This window comes from Chiloscyllium punctatum, chromosome 25 (genome assembly GCF_047496795.1).
Source record: "Chiloscyllium punctatum isolate Juve2018m chromosome 25, sChiPun1.3, whole genome shotgun sequence".
NCBI classification, from domain to species: domain Eukaryota; kingdom Metazoa; phylum Chordata; class Chondrichthyes; order Orectolobiformes; family Hemiscylliidae; genus Chiloscyllium; species Chiloscyllium punctatum.
In genome coordinates this window covers 18,904,014-18,911,619 of record NC_092763.1, presented here as the reverse complement: position 1 = coordinate 18,911,619, position 7,606 = coordinate 18,904,014, and the positions used below count along the sequence as shown (strand labels likewise).

The following is a 7,606-nucleotide window of genomic DNA, read 5'->3' as shown; positions in this document are numbered from 1 at the left end:
ACACACACAGAGGACAGGAGGGGAGGGAAAAGGGCAACTACTGAGTTGTTTTGGGATTTTTTTGGGGGGGCGGGGGATTAGGGGTGTGGAGGGGCGTGTGGTTGAGTTCAGGATGATCAAATGACAAGCAGCCCCCTGCACCAATAGCGAACCACGCCGACACACACACACACACACACACACACACACAAACAAGATGCCAAAATTTCAAGTATGAGTGACAACTCACGTTCACGGCCAATCGCGCCTCTCCGGTGAGTGGATCTCCCATTCCAAATTGTTGTGTGTTTTTTTTTGTCAGGGGAGGGGTTGGGGGGTTGGTGGTGTTTCCCTCCCCCCCCCCCCACGCCCCCCCCCCCCGCCTACACCCCCTTCTCCTTCCAGACTCCCATCCAATGTGTCCATCCAATGAGAAAGTCAACAAATCCCATTGGATTCCCCCAGCCACCCACCCCGTCATCCCCCTGCAGGACAACTGACAGGTTCACATTGTCTTGCTGTCTGCCACCCCTTCTGATGGAGTGAGGGGCGCCTGCCCCTTCATCTGGCGAGTTCGCTCAGAACTTTGCATCGACCCGAGAGGACTCCCCTGCTCTTCCCCCAGCACGCTCCCCCCCCCCCCCCCCCACAGCTCCGTCCGACCTCTCCTTTCCCCGTCCCCATCCTGACCTTTCACAACGAAACAATAAAACAAGATACAGACTTCCTTGGCAAAGAGCTGTTATCCCGTTCAGCAAAACCACTTTTGAGAAACCGCGCCTCCCAAATTGATCCCCGCAGCCAACAGCGGAGACCTGACCTGCACAGTACAGTATTCGGAGTTAATCACCTCCGTTTATATTTCCCAGTAGAGTGGCCTTTAGATCATATTCGGGCAAATGGCGTGCGACCCTGATTCGCTCCCGTTAAGTTAACCATTCCAGCAGCCACGCAACTTATTCTTTTCAAAATCATTGTGGAGGTTCCCTGGTAATCTCACTCGGTGAGATTCCTAATATGAACAGGGCACCGCCAGCTATCAAATAATTGTCAATTTTATTTTAAACAAAAATGATAATCCTTTGCGTATCTGTGTGCGCCAAAAAGTCAGGCGACCAACATTGGACCCTGGACTCCGGCGAATATGTAACTCCCTTTAATGACAGAAATTATTTATATCAGTCGCTCTTTTCAAAGGAAGGGGGCTCTTTTCACAAACAGAGGCAAGGCCAGCGAGAAACGAGTCTCCCAGTGCCAGCTACCTCGTTAGCTCGTTCCTCGGAAGCCTGATAAGAATTGATGAGGGCATTTTATAGGCACTTTGAGACAGGGGCCCGCGGAATAATTACATTTGACATCGGAATAACAGCTCCACAGTCCAGCTATTGGTTTGAAATTCCATTAAATGCAACGAGAGATACGAGGTTAAGATTGATTTAAATTTGCATACATTTTCATATATTTAGAGGGAAAATAAAGGAAGCACTGGTAGGATTGCCCGCGACACTTTCCCTGAATTCAGCAGGTCTAACATTTCCAAGCGGCGATAAGTGAGTATCTGCCATTTCCATTGTTAACCGCGTTTCGATCCGATTCCGTTTTGAAACCCTTTCGCACGGTTTCAGTTCTGCAGTCCGTTCTCAAGCCGCCGCCGCGGAGATGTTATTTCAATCGTTTTATTTTTATTATTCTGCAACCCGTTTCGCTTTAAAGCAGCCTCGGTCCGGAGAAGTTCTGGGAGCAGGAGCAAATTAAATTGCAGTGTTGGCCAGTGAGATTTGGCAGGGCCGGAGCGGCTTAATGAAACAGCATCGTTTTTTTTTTAAAAAGACCCGACAGCAATGTCTCTCTCCTGTACACCTCCCTGTTTGAACTGTCCACCCACTCTCCACAGGATTACCACCGGGCTCTCTCCCTGAACCCTGTGTGTTGTCTCAGTGAAGTTTGTGATGTTAAAGGCGTCCCCCCCCCCCCCCCCCCGCCACCGACCCGATCCCCTCCTCCATCGTTTGGAGGGTGGGTTGGGGTCTGTATTCTTGCCCCCGTGTGTGTGTGTGTGTTTTGGGGGAAGCTGCTGTGAACGGATTCCTCCCGGCATTCTCAAGGTCAAGGGGACAGGGCGAACAAACACTGCGACCCCCCCACCCCACCCCGAATCTATCTGACCATGTAACTTTTCGAAAACAACTGAAGCACTCGGTGAGCTATCAAAACGCATCATATCTCAGGTTGACAGAAGCAGGAGGAAGAGGGAGACAGGACTTGACAGTAAAGCATCGTGGCGAGTATTTTGAGTTTGATAAAGCAGTCAAAAATCTGACCTTTGAACGGCGTGATTTTAATTTATAGTAGTACGCCGCGCTCAGAGGTGAGGAGATCACATCAGTTACTGAAGGTCGATTTACGGCTGGTTATTTTAGTTCGATTTGTCACGTTATTTAGTGCTGAGGCTATTTCTCTCCCCCCCCCCCCCCCCTTCTAAAAGGCCCGATGGAGGAACTTGCCTCCTGAGCTCTTTCATGTTAGACTAAGAGGCGCTAACTTTCCAAGTGTAACAGATGCGGCTCTCAGCCGCCCTTTTATCCTGATTTCCTTATTCATAGACACATTTTTGCGCCGATGATCTCGGTTACCATAGAGAGAGAAATAAAAGAGAGAACAGTGGTCACATTATACCATATATCCAAGGAGCAGAATAAAAAAAAGAGACCAATTCAAACAAGTAGAACTGGCCGGACACGAGAGAGGGACAGAGCGAGCACCAGGGTGCTGTAACAGACTGCTAACTGCAACATGAATATATATATATATATAATGTCGAATCATTTCTTAAAATATATGTAGTGTTAAAGGATTCCATCGATAGCAAAGGGCACACTTTCGGCCCAGGTTTACAAACTGTTGGTAGTTGGATTTCTAAAGGAGTTGGGGGGACTGGAGGGAGGAGGGGGGGGGGGGGAGAGAGAGAAAAAAAAAGGCATAAAACCCCGGACTCCAGACTGTCAATCAGTGCCACGACCTTTTAGACTGGAGCTTCACCTGCCCTGTGTGAGCAACGTCTGTTACAAAAACTGCATTGTGCCGCGCCAGATCGTGTTGAAATCCACCCCCGAGAGGCGCTTTCTCCTCCTTCGTCCGCGCGAATTTGGTTTCGCTTTAAATGTCGAATGCTTCAGAGAAAGTGAAGGGGATGGGATGGGGGGCGGGGGGGTGGAGGTGTGAGAGGTTGGGTGGAGGTGGGAAATTGCAATGATGGTCACTAGCTAAATCGGGCGTCCATCCATTGAAAGTAGTTAAATCGGAGACGTGAAACGTCCCATTCCTTCTCTCGTTTGTTGTCAATTAAGCCCAGTCCCGGCGTTTTCATGATTTTCCAGGACGTTATAGAGGTAGCAGGAGCATGGAAGACGGAGCTCACTCAGAAAGATATTAGGCTGGGAGGTTAGCGTCGTCAGGTTTATATTAGCAAGGTGCAATTTCACTTCATTCGGTCAAACTTTTATTCCATCTCTCTCTCTCTCTCTCTCTCTCTGTGGATTCAGTCCAGTCTTGCGTCCACATCCTCAGCAACCAATACATCTATAAACACTCTCCCCTCGTTATCAACGCACTACTGATATAGCTTAAGAAATCAGATTATGGCATTGTTTATTTTTTTCAAAAACTAATAAATCCAATCGCAATTCTTCAAATTGTCAAACTTTCCCTGTCAATTCATCGCAGGAAGGTGGAAGTTATCCACCTCGATTCGCAATGACTAAGCCCTTTCAATGTATAAAACTAAAAACACAGGAGGTTTGGTTTTGAGCTGACAATCCTGCAGCAATTTGTCTGGAAGAACTACGCTCCATTTAATTTTGAAATTTTCTTTATGAACGGCGCGGTATTCACGAAGCAAGTGAAATGTTCTAGCAAGTGCTGGTGATTTGATATTTGTATAATGTCACTGCTCCATCTTTTGTCAAGGCTTTGGAACAGGTTAGAGAAAAGGACGTGACACAGTTCAGATAAATATGCAGTGTGTGTGTGTGTGTGTCTAAACACCGAACACTCGCTGAGATTATTTGGGATTTCCCAGTGCGTGGTAAATTGACCGCGAATATGTGTAATTAAATATTAAAGATACAGGAACAACAGCAAAAATCGCCGGAGAAACTCAGCGGGTCTGGCAGCCTCTGTGGTGAGAATGCAGAGTTAACATTTCGACTCCAGTCATCCTTCTTCAGCACTGAAGTTTCTCCAGCGGTTTCTGTTTTTGTTTCAGACCGCAACCATTGGCAGTTCTTTGTTTAGTTAAAGAAATAGTCTCTTTTTTTGTGCGTTTAGAATCGTTTCTAGAAAAGAAATGCTTATTTGGCTACACTTGCCGTACCGTGTTTGCCTTCTCACATTTTCTGAAATTCAGTCAATATGAGTTGTCATTGTAATATGTTACCAAACGGCTGTCTGTTTCAATTAAGTTTGTTCCATATTTTGTGAGCTTTAATCGGGCGCTTGTCAAAGATTTGCAGCTTGTCCGTCTTATCTCTTTGACGCTCAGTTCTCTAATTTTAGATCTTTATCCTTCGTAAGGAGTGTGTGTGTGTGTATACGAGTGAGTGAGTGAGAGTTGCATGTTATGTATACATTGCAAAGTACCAGTAGCCTTCCTGCGATATGTCCGGAATGAATTAGTGCTGACGGTCCATCTCGATGACAAGAACTCTGGAAGCAAAAATAAAACCCCACAGGATTAAACACTGTGTCGCAGACCAGAAAGATTGCGAAAAATTGATGCACGGAGCCAGATAGACCCATTGAATAGTGGAACAAAATCCAGTGCAGTGCAGGGCTACCTGGCTGCAGATTTTGATCGAAAACGATGTATGGACGGAAAGAATCTGTGTGAAATTATCCAGCATTTCATTGGAAAATCTCCTCAGGAATTCTCTGGCCTAATTCGGAGAGACCCTGTCACCGTCATTTCATTTTAATTCAAGTAACCGGTTTGTGTAGTGTCGCTAAGGGAAGAGACAAACATTATACGCAGGTTATTTAACAGGGCAATAGATAAATGTTAAGGTCTATTTTATATATATATAAAAGACCGGTTTGTTAAATCTCCCGTGCTATTAATTTGAAACAAGCGATGACGGTGCAGTGCATGCTTTGACGGGAGGAAGATTTGTGGCTGGGCTCTTTTTGCAGTGGGAAAAAAAATATGGAGAGCCCAGTCCGGGGAAACTGCTCCAACAATCAGCAGATGACCCCCCTCCCACTCTCGCCCACTCCCCACCACCCCCCTTCCCCCCACCCCCACCCGATCGGTGGCCGGACCTAACGGATCCCAGGGAATCTGGGAGCGGGGCTGAAACGAATGTTAAACGGATACTGACTGGATGAGCCGTCCATGAATCTCAGCGCGATTAGAAAAGGGGAGGGTCACCCCTTCGAGCTTGTTTACAAATACAGATTGTAACGTTGACGCGATGCCAGCCCTGGTACCAGCGGTGCTCTGATCTGTTCATGAGTGAGAGAGACAAGACTACCTCCAAACACTCCCCGCCCCCCCCCCACACAAAAAATGTTGAAACGTTTGCTTAAGCAAATAAGCCAACTACGATTTTAAAAAAATAGTCCTGTACTGGCATGTCTCGGACGGCCCAACAATAAAACTTCAACACAAAACAACTTTTAAGGCATAGAGATTGATGAGAAAGCAATTAAACGTTGATTCGGTGTTATTGGATAACTATTAATGAATGAATCATAACTAACAATCAACCTCTACGTTGTAGAACCACGCTCCGGACACACTTAGTTGTTCAACGTATTTCTTAAAAAAAAGACTCTTTGCATTTTCCCTATCTTGTGACTTGCGGCCATTCATGAGCAACCCGCACTCAGGGTCAATTATGGGAACCTCTGCGCACAAAGCAGGAAATTGGGGGGAAAAAATCGAATTGCAAACGCTTCACGACCCACAAGAGGATAGTTCTAAAGCAATTCTTGGGTGTAACTGAACTCATTGGTACAGGTGTTGGAAACGAGTTGAGCAGCAAAACGTTTAGTAGCAATCTCACCTCCGACCACTTTCAGTCACCCATCACCCTGGTTTATTGAGGCAGTTATTATTGATTTTCAAACCAGGAAGTTAAGGCGTCCCAAGGCGGGATGCTTTGCCTGTGGCTTTATCCACTTGTAACCATTTAATGGTGAATATTTGCCCCCACTTTAGCGCAGGGTGCTCTCTCGAATGGTCACCGTCCCTGTTTCCAACTTTCTGAACTGGGATTTGGTCTCCCCCCTGTGATTCGGTTTTTTGCGGAGCTTCGGACAGAGCAATGGCACCGATGCTGACAAATGCGGGCGAGTTTCTGATTACTTCAAATAAAAGTGTCAAATCGATCAATTCTGGCTGTTTCCCATCGTTTCAGACAACAAGGTAGAACAGAATGGGAATACTAGCTACCTTAATGTTTCCCCTCAAAAACAGTTCATAACCAATCGTGGTACTATCTAGAAATGAGCTCCTGTTCGTCCTTGATGAGATGTGAATAGATTTTCATTCCTCCCAACTCTGAACTGAAATAAATCCAAGTCGTATTTTATTTGTTTGATTCAATAATTTTTTTTTAACCACAGAGCACAACGTTATCAAAGCCAAGGAAGACACTGAGCTGGTTTTGATTGATCTTCACTTACAGAGCTCAAACTACAGCCCGTAAAACTTACAGGTATGTGCTGCTCCCGAGACACCAGTTACTTATTTGCCTTCTTGACTGGACAAGTGCGATCTTTAAAAGATGCTGTTTGCAGCTTGGTTCAGAAATTGTCGAGAATTCGTGGAGAAAAGAAGGCAGTTTTGTCCCCGAGCTGTTCCTCCACTTCCTTCCCGTTATGTTTTGGGTTTGGATTCAGCTGTCGTGGATTGCTCGTTAAAGTAAGATTCTTTTTTTTTAAAAAAAGGGCGACATTTTGTACTTACGTTCTAATGTTGAACCTCATTTAATTTGAAAGGGATCTTTGTTCACCACCTCCCTCCCTCCACGCCTCCTTACCCCCTAGAAACCAGATGGAGCCCCCGATGTGTAGAGTTATTAGGGCACCATTGAAGGACAGTCAATGTAGACCTTAAGGTGACACTCATGTACCCAATAACATCTGCGTGTGAGATGCTCGAGGATTTCTGGGGCTTTATCTGATCTGCAGTCAGGAATCTATTTTTCTCTCTCAATTATCTCGGAGGATTCTTTCTTACTGCCGCGCTCTTACATCCAAACATTTGGCGTACTTTTGTTATTTCAAAACCCTTCTCCTTTCCAGGAAATTGCCTTTTAAACACCTGGAGAGAATTCATGCCATGGGTTAAAATCTGATCGTTATTATCGCCAAATGAGGACTTTCCTTTCAAGTCGTTTTAGAGAGGCGAGGTGTTAGGGACAACAAAAAAAAATATCGAGGTTATGATGTAAAGCACTCCTGTGTGAGACTGACATTTCACTGTTTCAAGAGATGAATGTGAGGGAGCTGGAACTGGCGTGATGAATCTCTGTGCTGTTCAGACTGGGGGTGGGGGGGGGGGTGGTTGGAGGGGGGGGGGCGCAGAAAAATCTGTCCCTTCAGTAAAACCGAACAACTTTCTTTA

The 7,606-nt window shown here is 45.9% G+C and overlaps 1 long non-coding RNA gene across 5 annotated transcripts in view; it reads left to right on the top strand.

The window, feature by feature from the left end:
• The first annotated feature begins 170 nt into the window (after positions 1-170).
• Positions 171-7,606, top strand: part of LOC140495726 (uncharacterized) — a 28,061-nt gene continuing 20,625 nt past the window's right edge. The window contains exons 1-3 of one of the 5 annotated variants that reach the window (XR_011964083.1): positions 171-254; positions 1,446-1,529; positions 6,604-6,695. This is a non-coding gene — a long non-coding RNA (uncharacterized lncRNA). Of the gene's footprint in view, positions 255-1,097; positions 1,530-6,603; positions 6,696-7,606 lie in introns of those variants that run through there. The other 4 variants (XR_011964086.1, XR_011964082.1, XR_011964085.1 and 1 more) reach the window with 4 other exon arrangements.